This window comes from Channa argus, chromosome 18, assembly GCF_033026475.1.
Source record: "Channa argus isolate prfri chromosome 18, Channa argus male v1.0, whole genome shotgun sequence".
In the NCBI taxonomy this organism is placed as follows: Eukaryota; Metazoa; Chordata; class Actinopteri; order Anabantiformes; family Channidae; genus Channa; species Channa argus.
Window position 1 is genome coordinate 19,247,083 of NC_090214.1, and position 16,408 is coordinate 19,263,490.

Below are 16,408 nucleotides of genomic sequence, written 5' to 3' on the forward strand. Positions count from 1 at the left end.
AAACACATCCATTAACTTACATGTTTTTGCCAGCTCCTAATAACTTTAGTTGGCAACTCTGTCAATCCCAGAATGCAACAGACTGTTTACTACCTGACGTCAATGTAAAATAGGACAATTGAATTGAGTGTTGTGGGTTTTCAGATATCCATGGTGCCCTCGGAATGAATTGTAAAGTTTTACATCTTGTCAGGTTAAAATGTATTTATTTATTTCTATTCAGTTTGGTTCATCACAAATACTAAAACTCATGACATTACCATCAGCCTCAGTGAATAATAATAATAATGCTCGCTGTTTGGCTATAGCTGTCTTGTGTTCTCCGCCGCCCAAAATATCTTTAGTTTAAATGGATTTAGTCGATTGACCTGTAAGAATCATCTTAATGTGGTGTCAATGTTGTCAGTACTAATTGGCAACTGTCGGCATGCTAAATTAAGCAGGCTGACATCTACTAGCATTGGACTCCAAGTACATGAACATCAACAGAGCCCTGTGTCTCAAATAGTCCATATGCCTTTTAAAAATCTTTGCCCTGGCAATGGCACGTGTGTCCATTTAGTGGATTTTAGCAACTTTGTGATGATCTAATGTATTAGACAGAGAGAGTAAAAACTACACAATACCAATGCCAACTGAGAGAATGGAAGAAAAACACGACAGGACTGAATATAAAAAGTGATGATGATGATGATGGTCAGAGTATAGTATGACTGAGTCACTATGAGGAATTAATGGTACTGTATAAACACACACAAATGAAAAAGCTCACACTTCTGCAGAGAAACTATGCAAGCAGACACACAGTAAATGCACACAACCATTCAAGCATATTCGTTTTTTTCTTGTACTTGTGTGTGTACACACACACGCACACACACACACGCACACTCATACTCAGCCCGTCTGCGGTCTCTAACAGTGTGTTTTTGCCAAACACCTGTGTAATCGTACAGCTGTGGAGAATGCTGGGAAAGGACCGGGGGAACTGAACACCGCACAGCTAATACCCTTTGATTCCACCCGGATCACTGGGTGTGTGTGTGTGTGTGTGTGTGTGTGTGTGTGTGTGTAAGTATTTAAGTGTGCAAGTGTGTGAGAGAGGGGGGGAGGAAAAGCAAAAGAGTGGATGAGTTTTGGCCCAGGTTTGTTTTGTATATCTATGTGGGGCGTGTGTGTGTGTGTGTGTGTGTGTGCATGTGTGTAATCTGTCCCCAGTATCAGCATTCTGGAACATTCCTCCATCATCCTCCTCCTCCAGCTGAACTCATCGAGCCCCCTCTGTCTAAAAAAATTCAAACCATCCAACAATGAGGAAGAAGCAACTGTGACTTCTTCCCTGCAAAATTGTTATTTTTTTGTTGATTTGAAATGTAAACTTCCTTTTCAGAGACATAGAAATCCATTACGGTTTGTAACACACATTTTCTTGTGCACAGAGTTTTTCAAAACTATAACTCATCTGAAATGCACCGATGCAACCAAAACTTCATCCAAATTTCTGGATCAACTCCTGCACAAGAAGAGTAACATTTGTTTCGCAACCAGGAAAAATTTGGCCACTTACAACACACACTGACCTATAAACTCTAACATGTGCCACCACAAAAACTGTGATGCTATACAACTATACTGCAAATGCAAATGTATTTTGTAGGGAACAGAATTGGAGCTAGATAAAGTTTTCTACTGACATAATGAAAATATGCTGACAGTTAATGCTAATAGCAAGTTGCAAACATACTACACATACCAGTAAAATCACATGTTTCTGGACAATGTGCTGTATGTTTTTCCATCAAATGTAGAGATTATGTTGCAGTGCAGATTCTAGTTTTCTTACTTTAACCGTTTGTTGCCTGAGCCCACCCCCACACAGGATTCGCACAGTTGAACTATGACATTAAAACCCTACTCTTTGTTCACTATCCTTCTACTCCATCCATCTCCTTTAGACTTGCTTTCTATTAATTAGGTAATGATTTAATTATTGGTACTTCATTCATTTCAAAAAAACAAGTACCAATGGAAGATAATTCAGTCTGTGCATTGCCTTCACTGCAAAAGCTAAAAAAAAAAAGAAGAGGGATTTTGGATTTTTGTTGCCACAAATGTAACTCTTAGAACTAATCCATAATGTTGCAATGTTATTCAGATTTACCCATGTGAACAGAGTAATTTAAGTGCACAAACTGAAACTAAATCTTCGCAATACAGTTGCAGTCTTGAAAACTGCTGTTAATTTAAGATCAAACAAACAGTGCAGCAATAATAACAGTATATTTCTGTTATTTTCAAATGCAGTAAAGAGCAGCACAGTGCTGTTATTTCAGCTTCATAAAATGGCTTATTTGAAAAAACTCACAATATTGCAAAGAAAGAAATAAAATTCCTTAATTGTATTACGTGTTTGACTGGGGACATTGACCATCTAAGAGTATTCAGTACCATTGATCACAACATTTTATAACAGAGACTGGAACATGAAAATGGAATTAAAGGAACTGCACTAGGTTGGTTTAAATCTTATCTGATAGATTTCTTTTATTTTTGCTCATGTTAATAGTGAATCCTTTAAGCACACAAGGGTTAGCTATGGAGTTCCAACACTTTTTACTTTATATATGTCTCCTTTAGGCAACATTATTAGAAAACACTCCATAAATTTCCACTGTTATGCTGATGATACCCAGCTATATTTATCTATGGAACCAGATGAAAATAATCAGTTAACTTGCCGTAATTCCATTGCTGACTGAAACTAGCAAGAGAGATCATATTTCACCTTCACTAGCTTCTCTCCATTGGCTTCCCAATAAATCTAGAATAGAATTTAAAACCATGCTCTGAATGTTCAGGCTCCATCATATATAGAAGACCTCATAGCATCATATCATCCCAGTAGACCACGTCAATCTCAGAATGCAGGCCTACTTGTGGTTCCCAGAATTTCCTAAGGTAGAATGGGAGGTAGAGCCTTTAGCGATCAAGCTCCTCTCCTGTGGAACCAGCTCCCAGTTCACATTCGGGAAGCAGACTAGGCTTAAAACCTTCCTCTTTAATAAAGCTTATAGTTAGTTATAGTTATGCTGCCATAGGCTTAGACTGCTGGGGGACCCACCCACCCCAATGCAGTGAGCTCCTTTGTTCCTCTTGACCCTCTCTCCTCTCCTCTCGCCCCACAATTGTCACTACTGTATGACATTACTTCTGTGTGTTGTCGTAGTTGTCTTTTTCCTTCGCTGTCTCCCTCTCTCTGTCCCTTTCTGCAGGTGTCCCCGGCTTTGAAGCTGTGTGTCTTCCAGCGTGCAGCTACTGGTCCTACCAACCTGCCTGATGTTTTGTTGTTGCTATTTGTTGCTCTGTTCTTTTCTCTCTTCACTTTTCACTCACCCCAACCGGTCGAGGCAGATGGCTGTCCACCCTGAGCCTGGTTCTGCTGGAGGTTTCTTCCGTTAAAGGGAGTTTTTCCTCTCCACTGTTGCCTATGGCTTGCTCCAGGGGGAATTGTTGGGTTCTCTCTGTACATCTTTAAGGTCTTGACTATTATGTATTGGGGTTAGTGCCTTGAGGTTAGTTTGTTGTGAATTGGCGCTATATAAAGAAAGTTGAATTGAATTGAATTGAATTACAATTACAGTCATGAGCCCCTTTCAAGTGACACCAGTTGCTCAGTTGGTAGCCGCCTACCGACCCGCTCTTCCTGACCACATGTTGAAGTGTTCCTGGGCAAGACACCGAACCTCCAACAGCCAATCCTCATCCACAGTCATGCCGTGCCGGTCCCAAGCCCGGTACAAATTGGGGAGGGTTGTGTCAGGAAGGTCATCCTGTGTAAACACTGTGCAAAATCAACATGTGGACAAAAAATTATCTGCTGTGGCGACCGTGAACTCACAGGATAAAATAAGTCCTAAGCCCCTTTCTCACATGCACTAAACTTCTCCTGGCTTTATCCGTAGGTGGTATATGTGAGAATGCAAATGTCCGAGGGAGATGCCAACTGTATCTGGAATTTATCCTGTGAGCCCCCAGTTTAAGTCTATAATATGTGCTGCTCTATACCAAATTGTCAGGAGGATTTAAGCCAATGAATGGGCTTATTGAAGATATTTTCTTCTTTTTTTCTTAGATGCACAACTTCAATTTGCTGTAAGCAAAACACACATCCACAGGAAACAAGTTTTCCATCATGTTGTGGCTCTTCTGTGCACAAATTATGCAGTTTCTTCAGTGAGGTCGCTGACTTGGATGATCCCCCCACCGTGTTTCATATGTGTAGAACACAACTCTGAATTTAATGTCCATAATGGAAATCTGATCATAAACTTTAGACTTCCACAACTAAAAGAATTCCCCTTCAGGTCTGAGATTTGGAAATTGAGTGTAAATCTTGCAAAGCTCGGCCTTTATAGATGCTGTCACAGAATAAATAAGTGGTATTCAGTGTTTCTAACCAAATTGAAAAGATTATAGTTAAACAAGTAGTGACGTTGCCTATACACCAGTCTAGTTTGGTTTTATTCAGTGTTCATTTCATTAACAAAATCAATGATAAAAAAGTTTGAGACTAAACCTAAAATCAAAATTATCCTTTAAAATGAAAACTATGATATTAAAGTTTTATATTTTTCATCAATAAATGAAAACTAAATAAAAATCTCATGAATGAAAGCAAGAATAGACAAGAGAAAACCACCTTCATACAAAGTCTTATTCAGTGAGCTGCAGCGTCAGTGGAATCTAACTGTTCAGTAAAACTGTTTCTTCACGCCCTAAAATCTAATCTCCGGTTCTTGTAGTTTTAGCTGCTCGACCTGTTGCACAACCATCAGTAAAAATCTTATATTTAGTAATGTGGTGTTAATAGTATCTGAAGTTACCAAGAGTATGAACTAAATAGATGCCCTGCAGTTTTATTTGGACAAGGTGGTGCAAAAAGAACCTGGATTGCTATAAAAGTGTAGCAGCCTTCCGACATGAAATGCTAATAATTTAACATTCAACAAGTGCTGTCTGCTCGAAAAATCTCACTGTATTAAACTTATCCGACACTATAACACATTTGAAACGAGTGAATAATAATTGAGACAAAATGTAAAGGAATCTGACTAAAATACTTTTTTCCCCCACAGAACAACAGCAGCTGAAATCGAGCAAGATGGTCAAAGTCTTTCCCTGGTATGTGATTGCTGGTCATTGATTGTGTAGAAATAAAATTACATGAAATTCTACCTGTCCCCCACCCAACCCTAGTTTTTTGCTTTAATACACACAGCATATGTAATGAGCTCCACATTACCTAATGTGGCTCAGCTGCCCCACCTGCTCTCTCAGGTGAAAGGGACAATTATTAACAGTTAGCGATGTGAGAAGTAACTGAGCTTCTATTCATTTGGTGAAACCCAGCAGGTGTCAGATTGTGTGTGTTTAATCTTCTCTCCTGCAAAATCCTTTGGTCTGTGTATGAGTGTGAGTGTAGGAGTTTCTGGAAGCCTGTGTGCATGTGTGTGTGTGTGTGTGTGTGTGAGTGTGTGTGTTATCCCTGGCCTGTGGGTTCTTTTTGGGGATAAGGCGGTGGGTGCTAAGCAGGTGGTAGCAGTGGTTTACACAGGTGTCTCCAGTATGTATTTACTGTACGGGTTTGTGAGGGGGAGCGTGAGACTTGAAGAAGGCAGCTGGGGTCAAGTTCAGGCCACTTCCTTGACTTTACAAAATAAAAGTTGTCCCCTCCTCTGTTCACTAGTGTTCACTTGCATGCTCAATTTGATGGTAGAAGTTCTTCTACTAGAAAGTTGAAGCAATCTCTGCAAATCACCATCACAAATGTGCAAACTTGGCCAAGGTGGAAAAGCTGACATACAATAGAATATTTGTGACATCTTTCTTTTACATCTTTGGACTGAGTATCTGTTGTTTAGCTAAGACTTTTTAAATGCTTTGCAGACATTGTTAGTTAAGGTTTTTGAAATTGGGAAATCTCTTCCAAATTAAGATCTGCTATGTAAGACATACATGAGAAGAAATTACAAAGACGTGGTATTTTTTTGCACAATCACTAACCAATCATCATATCAGAAATTATCAAATTAGCAGTGGGCTTTACAATTGATTTAAAAGGAGCATATATTTTACACAAAACAATTAATTTTCTAATTTTCCACATTTGATATGTTGTGATTTTAATTAAAACAAATTTTACAACACATTGCATTCACTTTTAATTTACCTTTTAAACAATGTCCTAACTTTTCTGAAAATGGGCTTTGTATATTGGATCACTTCCACCAATATGGCAGACCAATCTTTCACTGACCATCTTCTAAAGTACATTATTTATTCCTATCAGCATATAAGAAGTAATTAAAACAGCGCAAATGCAGGCATTTAATTTTTAAATGTATATTTTTCTGTACGGTAACATTGTTTAGAGGGGTCCTTCCGCTGGAAGTGGGTGTCTTTAAATGGCGGCATCCAGATGTAGGCAATCATATTTGAGCTGCTCGGGACTAATTGCAGTAAGTACTGTATGTACCCTATGCAAATCATGTTTCGATAGTTTCCAATCTATATTTTCTTTCTCAGTAATGAGTTTTATGTTTTAGCGGTTATTGTATAGCTAGTATGGGTAGACACTAGCACCCTTATTAAAGGATTGCCATCATTTTCTTCACTAGCTTCATCATCATGATGATGCTCCATTATCATCCTATGATAATAATCATCATCACCACCATCATCAACATTAGTAATTGGTTTAATCAGTGTCCTAATCTAAGGTTTGTCATCACTATTATTGTTATTATCATCATCATTTGTTAGTACCAGCTCCATCAACAGCCCAACCTGAGGTACCGGGATCACGTGATCATAATCACTGTCTTTACCAGGTGTTTGAGCTATGAAGTAAGATTAGTGATTTATCCAGCTCTATTTGGGCTCAGGTTTTCGAATACCATAAAGTTAACTTGCTTTGGAGCAGGTTAACTTCAGAAAATCAAGTCAAAAACAGTCCAACCACAGACCAATCAAATCATTGAAAAAAATACTGCTGTCCTAGTATTACCATTGCTATGATTCCTTAATGTACCATCGATCCAAGATGGACATTTTTAGGCTCAGTGAAGCCAGTAAAGCCCAATTAAGTCATTGTATGGGCCCCCGGTTCATCTTAAGCTTCACTGCCATTGTCACATTGCCATCATGACATCATCATAGTCACTAGTAGTATCGCTACTTACACTTCATTGTCCTCAGTCATCAATCAGAATCCAATACCACTGTATTTACTACATTATCACCACCATCATTATCATTAGAATTAGCTGCCTTATCATAATTTTAACTTTAACTTCAGCAAACATCGTCTCTTCAACTTTATACATCACCATCTCTGCCGTGGATTATGAATTTCTTTGCGGTTATTATTGATATTTTTTAATATATTACATTTTTAACGCTTCTCATCTGCTGAAGCCATTCTAATAAAACCATGTCCCACCTTAAAAAAAAACCAAAATCAACAAAAACAACAGCTGATTATTTTTACCTTCTTTGATTTATTAACTTCAAATGTAGGTTGCTGTGTTCAACTGCAACTTCTGCTGACTGGACGTGGACAACTCAGAGAAGCCATGTGGGAGCACATTTGAATATAACTATTGTGCTTAAGTGCAATGTTGAGGTGTGTGTGCGTGAGTGTGTGTGTGTCTGTATGTATGTGTGTGTTCATGTTTTGAGAGTTTTAAAAGGAAGGTAGAGGTGCCAAGTCAGCAAGCAGAAAGGGGAGAGTGAGCGAGAGAAAGAGGGGAAAGTTGAGAGATATTCTGGGAGAGGGAGAGAGAGTGAGGGATAGAATGACCTACAGCAAAAGACGAGAGAAGGCAAGAAAAGTAAAAATAGAGAAAACGAAGGGAGAGAGGGATGAGAGCGGAAGATGGGGAGCCCAACCCTAAACCAGGGATTTAGTTGGTTTCTATCATACTAAAGCACCATAACACACACACACACACACACACAAATGCACACTCGGAGATACATGAAGAGAGGTTGTTTCATTCTGCCACCACATGCAGCCTAGCCACGGCTGCCGCTGAGGTCTGCTCTTTGTGGTGTGTGTGCAGAGCTGTGGTGTGCTCAGATGCTATATAAAAAGAACAGAACAAGTTCAGTGGCAAAGCGTGGGCTCAACTGCTTCAGCTGTAGTGTGTTTGTTGCCGCAACAGACACACACACACACACACAGGGCTCCCTATGGGTGAACTCATATCCTGTAAACAAAAATTTAAGTGGCAATGAATTAATACATGCAGTCCAGTTTTTGACTTTAAGGCCTACTCACACTAGCAGTTTACATAGATAAAGTTTATGGCAAAATTAATTCATTTTGCTTACATCACTAGACTTGTTTGCAGGGAGTAAAGACAAATGAAGGAGTCTTTCAATTTGTCAACCTCACTGACCTTTGACCCAAGAATCTTGTTCAGTAATGGATGTAAAATGAGAACTTGGTTGTGGTGCTCATTCACTCCTATGGAAGCTGCTCAGTGGCACACAATGCATTAGCTTTGTTGCAACATGCACTTTTATTTAGCCTCCTCCATTACAGTTTCAAATGGTCAACATAACAAGAAATGGTAATGAATTAGTAGATTATTGCAGAACTACACCTCTGTGTGTCTGCAAACTGTGCAACTTATCGCCCCCTTTAGCAACCAAATACAAGTGGGTATTTCTGGGCAAAGGGATTTAACATATACATAGTGCACATCTTGAAACAGACACAGTTGATCAGGTTGCAGTCTTTCATGAACACTGACCATTGGTTTTTATTCTGGTCTGGTCCTATATTATAAGGAGCTGCCACTCCACAAGTAAGATAGGTTCCCTTTTATTTTGGTTGGTTGTGTCTGGGCTTGCCCAGATCTACAGTGGAGCAAGAGTGAACAGTTTGTCCTCCAAAATATCATCATACCTTAGGTGTCCTTAGGCGAGTGGAAGGTGGGTGACATGAGAGCGTTTAATGATCTTCCTGTCATTGTTGCTTGTGTTTCTTCTTCGTTTTCTTTGTAATACTGCTAAGCATTATTGATCATTGCCTCAATTGATTAATTCTTATTTCCTTGGTTTGGTTCTGCTTGTTTGCATTGTGTTTGTGTTGTCTTAACTCTTAGCCTTGACTCCATCAAGATTTCCACAATAAATAATATAGATTTAATCCAAAAGATAGTATTTCTCTTCAGCCATGGAGCACAAAGAATTAAAAAGAACAAATGTGCAGCCATTGTACAAGGAAATGCTGCTTTAGTTATAGCAACGTTTGTAAAAAAAAAAAAAAAAACAGGAAGGTATTTATATTTGGATTTGGACAGTGGAGGTCTATGGCACAGATGTACAAGCTAATTTAGGCTGCTGACTGACAACTAATCCAAAATGAGTAGGGAAGATTCAATGAAGGTTTTAGTGTCTGGAAAGTGATTATGGAATACAGACATTTGACCAAAGCTATCCTTTAAAAGCAATGAAATCTGAATAGGGAGGAAGGTTGGAAGTAAAAAACAGAGGACACTGAAGTGATCCAATCCTGTTTCAAACAAGCAGCCAGCAGTAATTTTAGTTAATGTTACATTTTACATTTAGTCATTTAGCAGATGCTTTTATCCAAAGCGACTTACAAGTGAGGTACAAGGCAGCAAGAATCTAAGTCAAGGAGAAAACATCATAGCAAAGTCCTATCAGAAGAAGTGTTTCCATTTCATGAGATGGATGGATTTCACTGAGCTAATGTTGTTCCTTCCTTTTAACCTGACCTATGACATTCTCCCCAACCAACTTGTTTTTGTGCCTAAAATTAATCTTGTGGCGTAAATGTAACAAAGTCACCATGCCAGCAAAGGTCAGTCACCTGATAGCACATGATAATGACCGACAGGACCTACTGGGAGGCAGAGAAGGGACCTTCTAATTCATATATGTGGCCTGATAAGAAAAGATAATGGCCCACTGAATCCAAATCAGGTGCTTTTCTCCTATTTTATTTTTCTTTCTATTTTATTTTTTTAGGTTTCACGCCATTATGAATCTTAAATTCGTTGTGTTGTATTGTGGTTCAGTCTGCACCATACACTGTTGATCCACTAGGGGAATTATTTATTTTTAGCTGATCTCTCTAATAAAGACACATCTTAATGACTAGACTCAGATTTTTGGCAGCCGTGAGCCTGAACACCTTCTGTGTGTTGATATTTAAACAAAAGGTCACCTATTGTTGGAAAGCTTAGCTTCCAAAATCTAATCAGAATATGTGTGTGTGGGAGTGTGTGTGTGTGTGTGTGTATCTATTTGTGTATCTATATCTATGTGTATTGTCATTGAGCAGATTGCAGTATAATCTCCTGTTGATCCGTTTTTTTTCTGACCGCTAGTTCATGCAATGAACACATTCTTATTAATTACATTTAGACTTTTCAAATTATCACTGCTGCTAAATTTCATCAAGTTCAGTGTTTACACCGATGTTTTCTATGAATTAAAGGGCTCTTTCAACAATTTTCATCTTGCTCTCTCTATGACTTTAGTTTAGGTTGTAAATGTACATTAGTGCTTTTAAACTTCCTTCTGACTTCACTATTTTAAAATAAGTATCTGCTTCTAGCTGAAAAGCTCCTCCAGATGACATCACCTGGAGGAGTTTTTCATCATTAGGAGTTCAGATGATGTCATCTGGGGGAGCTCTGGAAAAGCAGGTTGACCATGATTACAACCTCCATAATGTGATCTGAAGGTTCCTACAAGTGATGTCATCTGGAGGCATTTTTCAGGTAGAAGTAGAGAGAGAGATTTTTATATAGGGAAATCAGGGGCAAGTTTAGTGGCATTTATGAACATGTACTACACAAACTAGAACCAAAAGATGCAGGTTCAAAATCAGTAAAAGCTTCGCCTAAGCAGTTTGACACCTGTCAACCATCTCCTTCCAGCTCCACCAAGTATAAAATCATCTGTACATCTGTATCTACTGTACAATCGCAAATGGAGTCTAGCTATAACATGATATGTTTGAATCCAGGACCTGCACACACACACACACACACACACATATATATATATATATATATATATATATATATATATATATATATATATATATATATATATAGCACACACATAAACAAACACACAGCCAAGAGGATTTACAGTAATCAAGAATGAGATATTCCACTGAAATGTTGAGATGTACAGTCTTACAGTGGTGGGAATGAAAGATCTGCTGTGACGCTCGGTCTGCTGCTGAGGGAGCTGCACACTGAGCCTTCGCTGTCGGATGCAGCGGGTGAGAGGCAGTGTCCATAATGGATGTCAGCTTGGCACACATCCTTCTCTCACCCACCTCCTCCACAGAGTCCAGCGGAAGGCTCAGGACAAAGCTGGTCCTCCCTACCAGCTTGTTATGTCTCTTCCTTTCCCGGGCAGTCCTGCCCACACCACAGCAATCTGACTTGTTGTTGAGGTCTGTCAATAGGAACTGCTACCGATAACTTGTCCCATCCTTATCAATCAATCATTTTTTTCTGGCCAGAGGTAAAACTTCCTCAATAATCTTTGTTTGTGCAAACACAATACTACCATTCTTACAAACACACACACACACACAAACTGTAAGCAATTTTACAGCATTATGTAAAACAGTTAGGCTGTAGAAAGCATCTTTTTTCTCATCAGAAAAAGATCAGAAAGTTCATGTCAAAGGTGGAAGCTGTGGTGGTGGAGCAAAAATATCTGATTTGGCGTCAAGAAAACTAAAAATAGTCACCTTCTACAGTTATTGTGTGCTCTGTTAGTGCGTGTGTGTGTGTGTGTGTGTGTGTTGCTGATCACCAACTTTAAATGGAAATTCATTAGAACCTGCTTATTTTTAGATGTTTTTATTAGACACCAGCTGACAGGAAACAGGGTAGAGAGAAGGGGCATGAGGCGAGCAAAGCTCTAATGACAGATATTGATTACATAAAAAGAAACTAAAATAGGGAACTCTGAGGAAATCTGCAAATGTTTGTTCAGTAAATGAAACCACTGTTATATTCAAAATGGACATGAAGCACATGTTTCTTCCTCCACCAAAAAAAATCCCATTCACAGTTGATAAAAGGTAATAAGAAGCATTCTCACCTTCAGTAACATTTTGTCTTCATCTTCTAAAGAAATGGACGAACTAAATTAACATACAGTTCACTGAGAGTTGGACAAAAAAAAAAAAAATGCAAAAAAGCAAAAACAATTAACACCTGATAAACAGCACCGAATACAGAGAAAGTTGAAGATTATAGGAATGTTGCGACTTTAGCAGATATTTGGTTGTTGAAAGTTTTGGAAAAGTTGACATTTTGACCTGACACTGGAGGAAATGTTTGGGGGGTCACCATCCATTTCATAGTGTTATTTCATGGTAATCCATCCAGTGATTGTTGAGAAAAGTTGAGTTTGGATCACATGGTGGACCAGCAGCCAGAATAGCCAGACATTACCATCCATAAAGGATGTGAGTGTGACAATTCTAGATGGTATATAATTACTTTTAAATGACAAAAGGTGGGTTTTGTCTTACTTTTTTCAGTTCAGCAATAAAACTAGTTACTTTGCTCCAAATGTGCAGCAAAAAACACATTTATACAGTGTCTGCTTCTCATTAACCTTTTAGTTTTATAGGGTAACATGTGCATTCCTTTCTTCTGGTCAGAACAGAGACACACAAACACACACACACACACACACACGCATATCCACATGCTGCTGTGAGGCAGAATAAAAGGCTGTTTTCGCATCGACTAATGGTTTTAATAATGTGTGTTTGTATGGGTTAGTGTGTGAGAGAGACACCAAAGCACTTTGCAGAGATTGCAGGCAGCTGCTGGGAAAATACCTTCACACACATACACACACACACACAAACACACAAAACACATGCACACATCGGGGCCTTTGAACAACCATATGTGGTGCAGCGGCAGGTTGTGAGCATCAGTGCACCAAAAACATGGTGAGAAGAGGGCTGGGTCTGAAACTAAACCGGTTAATGGATTACAGATTTCCACAACCTGCGTCAGCCTGAGGGGAAACACATAGACACACACACACACTTGTCATGAAGGTGTTGATTTTAACTTGATTTTTATTTCAGTTTGTCATAACTTTAACCATGTGAATCGCTCATATTGCATTCATAAAATGCTGGCATAATGGGAAGAACAAGAAAAACACTACTGATTCTGACTTTTAAATACTCATTTCCAATAAACTGCGACAGTAGGAAGTGTTATCACTGGATGGATTATGAAGTTTCTTCTCTAGCCTTAAACATGTGACGAGTTTCACTATGCTGTAATCACCATTACACACAAAATACATACTTTGGCAGCCAAGAAACACTGTCAAAGGCCATTAAACTGATACATTTGGTGTCATCATGTTTGCGACCATTATTGATGAAGCAGGCAGTGCGTTGGACACTTGTAAGGGTTGGTCTGTGCCTACAAGTGCCACTTAGCCACACGCCTCACAGACGACATCAGAGCTCCCCCAGATGACATCATCTGAACCCCAAACGACGAAAAACTCCTCCGGGTGATGTCATGTGGAGGAGTTTTTCAGCTAGAAGCAGAGAAATATTTTAATATAAAAAAGTAAGAGGGAAGTTTAAAAGCATTTATGTACATTTACAGACTAAACTAAAGCCATAGAAAGCTAGTTGAAAATTGATATAGCTGGCCTTAAAATAATATAGGTAATCGTACTACTAGCAAAAAGCCACCAAGAGAGATGTAGCAAAGTTTACATCAAACACTATTTTGCTGCCTGTGTAAGAAGCACCTTTACAAAGGTACCATCTCTTAAGACTGCCTCTTTTAACCAGATGTCTCTGTGGGTCATATAGGATGGGAGGGACAAAGAACACATTTTAAAATGTGCATCTGATAAAATTGCACCCATTTGCTGCCCGGCACCAACATGGACTGCGCTTAGATGCTCTTAAGTAACTTGGTACTGGGAGAAATCAGCTTTCTCAGGTAATCCGGGAACAGGGTTTACATGCTTTTAAGAAACCTGGTTACTTGGGAAAAGCAGAGAAACCTGATTTCTCCCTCACGTCAGACATATTTGGCCTGGCTCACAGATTGTATAGTAACTGTATAGTAACAGAAATTCCGTTTTGTGACTTTTCTTTCTTTGTGTTTGTGTTGTTTCTGTGCAGCAGAGTGACAGCACACATGCGCCGTTGGAGAAAGCTGGTTACGCAAATACATGGCAAAGAAATCTGACAGAAATGTATTTAGTGATCCCACGTTTCCCTAATCCTCTACCCCGACTTTAGGGGTTTTCCAGTTAGCATGACACTTGAGAAATCAACTTCCTAAAGAAAGCCAACTGTAACCTGGATACTTAACGCCGCGTAAACGCACTGTGATGGCAACTGCCATCTCTCACTACGACCCTTACACGGCAGCTGGCGTGACACAATTTTTTGTTCCACATGGTCAAAATTGGGGAAAACAACTGTGCAAACATAGCAGTTTTGCTGGGCTTTGGGAAATAAATAAATGTGGTTAGGGTTAATAAAGACCTCGTGGTTTGGTTTAAATAAATGCACATGTCACATATGTTGTGCCTTCATCACACTAAAATAACACCATCAGAAAATAGTTTCACGTTGGATGTTGGATTTCGCCCCCTTTAACTACAATCACTACACATCCCCATACTTTAATATGTCCAAACAATCTATAGAGTCATACTTTATAGGAGGACAGTCTTACAAAACACGCGTCGCTTTGCATTATAGGTGTTAAAAAACTTAATTTTAGTGAGACAGGGTTGTGTGACAGCACATTAATAGAATAGCCTCCATTAACTTAATTGGATTCGTTACATTTTTAAAGCAGTTTTTCTCAAGTGAAAAAAGAAACAAGCAGACATAGCTATAAATTTAGGTCATTCAATTGTATTAGTGTTCATACGGGATTGTGTTTTTATGCATCGGCAATTCCCAACAGAAAACACTGATTTGTGCAAAGAGACCCACCGTTCTGACACGGTTGCATGAGTTCTGCCTGGAGGAATGAACCAAAACTCCTGCAGAGTGTTGTGTGAAGGTTGTGGAAGACTTTCCAAGTGTTGTCTGCTGCACGTTGCGTCTTGGAATCTGTCTGTGCCACCAGGGAAGAAAATATCCATTGATGGAAAAACCTGCTCATTCAGTATATTCAGGTAGTGAGCTCCTCATTGCATCAGTTAGGGATGAATAGTCACTGAAGTAATGATCAGATGGGAGACGCTCATCTATCTGCTTAGTTAAATTCACTAAGTGGTGACTTTTTTTTATCCAGGGAGTATATATTAAAAATTATGTGTGACTACATTTATTCATAAGTGCAGACCATTTGTCAAACGTGTGTAAACTTTGACCAATGTTATCTCATAGTTTTTTCATTATTGACAGAAATTATTTATTTTGGATGAAGTTGGGATGAAGACAAGGAAGTACGTTGGTAGAAAACATTTATTAACATATACAGAAGGACACACACACACACACACACACACACCTCTTTGTGTGTATTGGTACATGCAGGTGTCTTTCAACAGAGAACAAAACTGTGTAAATAAAAGTCCACACAGTCAATTAGAAATTATTTTAAGATGCATGTTCACAGAGCTCCTGTCAGTAAGAGAAGAAGAGAGAAGGGGAGACAAGTTGTTTGCGCATTGAGCTCTGCTTCACGCTGCTGCAAATGCCGTCTCTTCACTGGTTCCTCGCACTTGCATCTATTTCTTTGAGCCTGGGTGCTTTGTGTCTGTTGCTTATATCCTTTTATCTCCAACCTTCCTCCCTTCATTTCTTCAGCTCTCCTCTTTTTTTTCTGTTCCTGTGTCCTCTTCTTCCATATTCTGCTGTTGCTTCTGCTACATTTTTCGGCAGAATTCTTTTTTTCCTTTTCGCTTTCTCTTTACCCTTTCCTTCCTCATTCCTCCTCTTCCTCTACTACATTTACGGTGCATGGCTTGGGATTTGAATCAGGAGAGTTCTGTATCCAGCACTGCCACCTTAAAGCTAGAAGGTCCTCAGTTTGAATCTACCTGCTGGCTGGGACCTTGGTGTCTGGAGTTTTGCACGCATGTGTTTCCTCCCACAGTCCAAAGACATGCATGGTAGGTTCGTTGGTGACTCTAAAGTATGGTTGTATAATAAGCATAATAACCAATAAGCAATTAAAGATAATAGACAGATAGACGGAGGAACTTCTGCATCTCATCTTTACTCATTGAGACACGACGCCACATAAGTACAAGTAGAATTAGAAGCTTTATTGGTCATCTTTGAGTGCATATACATTTACGATAAAATTCACAAACA